General features: G+C 47.0%; 1 protein-coding gene across 1 annotated transcript in view; it reads left to right on the top strand.

Moving 5' to 3' along the window:
• Positions 1-2,189, top strand: part of IQCA1 (IQ motif containing with AAA domain 1) — a 247,156-nt gene that overhangs the window by 62,637 nt on the left and 182,330 nt on the right. The gene's annotated exons all lie outside the window — the stretch shown is intronic.

Raw genomic sequence — 2,189 nt, 5'->3', positions numbered from 1 at the left:
GATGGATGGATGGATGGATGGATGGATGGATGGATGGATGGATGGATGGATGGATGAGTAAAGGAAAAATAATATTTATTAAGCTCTTACAATGCTCATAAGATACTTTTATTTGTGTGAGACTGGAAAAATATGCTTAACCACTCTAGATCTCAGTTTCCTTCATTGTGAAATGGGAGGGCTGGATGAAGCCTTGGGTTTGTTTTACTTGCTTTACCCCCTGATATGTCTCTGCTCCTTTAAAATTTTGGGATCCTTGGAAACTCTTACAAAGGAGGCATCTTGGTGGCCTCTCCAGGAAGTGCTGCAGTTTATTGGGGTGGGGAGTGATTTCTTGACTTGCTTTGGATCCCCTTTCAGGAAAGTCCCTCTGGGGACTGGGTTTCCTGTCCTGTGTGTAAAGTTGTGCACCTGCAAGATTGCTGCTGACCAACCATAGCATCTTTACAGAGTGAGAGGGCTGGGCTTCGTGTCTGAGCGCCTGGTCATTCTAAATCCCAAGGCGCTTTAGAGATGCTTGGTTTCCAGTGGAGGAAATGCCAGCAGGCAATTGTAGAGACTCAGCCAACAGGGGTACTTCAGTGGCTTTTCTTTCTGCCATGTGTCCAGAACATTCATCCCAGTTAAATTTTGCTCAATGCCCTGCCTCAGCAGCGATGCCAGCTGAGAGCTGCCCAGTCTCAGGGTCACCAAGGGTTAGGCACTATGGGGATAGTGCAGCACTGAGAAGCCAAAGCAGGATGAAAACACAGCAGTGACAAATAAAGCAGCAGCAGCAGCATAGCTAATGTCTCTGTAGTGCCTACCCTATGAGGTGCTGCTTCACAACTGTTATCTCAGTTTATCTTCACACCATCCATGTGCAGGCATGATTATGACCCCCATTTTACAGGTGAGCAGACTGAGGCACACAGATGATAGACAAGTGACTTGCCCAGGGTCTCACCGACAGTAAGTAGCTGAGGCCAGATTGGAATTCAGGTCTTCTCGACTCCAGGCTCAGTGCTCTGCCCACTGCACCATCGGCTGCCAGGTTATGAGCCAGGTCCTTGAAGTGCTGGGTTCAGATTGGATTAAAGCCACCACGTGGAAGACCAGTCCTGGAGTTAGAAGACCTTGATTCAAATCCCACCCCGATGGATGCTTACGGCCTGTGGTGTCCTTGGGCTTTACTTCACATCCCTGGGCCTCCGTTTGCTCATCTGTGATGTGAGTGGTTGGACCTGGATCCATATCCTCTATGAGCTTCTCTGGAACTTGTGGCGTTAGCACCTCAGGGAAGTCTGGGGCTGTCTTTGCTCTAGCAATTAGCAGATTTACCGTTAAGTCTGCTAGAGGAACTGAGCTGCCCAGTCATGGGGACCTGGATGCCTCGCCTCCTTGTCACTGCTGTCACCCACTGACAGACTGATAGGTGAGAGCTGACCCTGGTGCCTGGGCTCCTCGTGTTCAACAGTTCAGAATCATCCATTTCTATCATCAATAAAAATAAAATATCTGACTTCAAATTTCCTCCCAGAAGATGCTTCCTAGCAGCTGTTAATTGTGGGAAAAAGTAAATAAGCAAGCCAGTTCATTCAGAGCTGGGCAGCTCTTTGCAGCAAGGCTAATTAATTAATTAATGCAGCTTACAAATAAATGCTATTTCACAAGGGAAGAAAGCCTGGTGGGTTTGGGTGAGCTAGCTTTCTCCTCATCTCAGGCTGCTTCTTCTCTCTTCACCTGAAGCCTGAGTCCAACTGGAGACCAGTATTCCTAGGGGAATTCTGGATCTCAGGGCTTTGTCACAATATCTGGAGCCACCTGATCTGCTCATCTCACAGGGTTGTGGCCTTAGAAGCAATCCTTCATCTCCATGAAAGGAAAAGGCAGATGGAAATTATTCTTTAAAATTGAGTAGTTTAGTAATTCAGTAGTAAGAGGAAGAATGGGATCACTCTTAATGTCCTTAATATTACTCCAGCCATGTTGTTTTAACATGGGACACTCTTGGGTTCTTATCTATGCCTTCTCTAAGAATCTGTGACATTAACACTCTTAATCTTTGGGATTTTAGTTTCTACTTTCCCATTGGGAAGGAAGGAAAGAAGGAAGGGAGGGAAGGAGAGAGGGAGGGAGGGATGGGAGGAAGGAAGGATGGATGGAAGGAAGGAAGGAAGGAAGGAAGGAAGGAAGGAAGGAAGGAAGGA

Source organism: Petaurus breviceps, unplaced genomic scaffold (genome assembly GCF_028583685.1).
Source record: "Petaurus breviceps papuanus isolate PSGF00001 unplaced genomic scaffold, PetGlider_PUasm1.0 567, whole genome shotgun sequence".
Classification (NCBI taxonomy): domain Eukaryota; kingdom Metazoa; phylum Chordata; class Mammalia; order Diprotodontia; family Petauridae; genus Petaurus; species Petaurus breviceps.
This window is presented reverse-complemented; position numbering and strand designations above follow the sequence as displayed.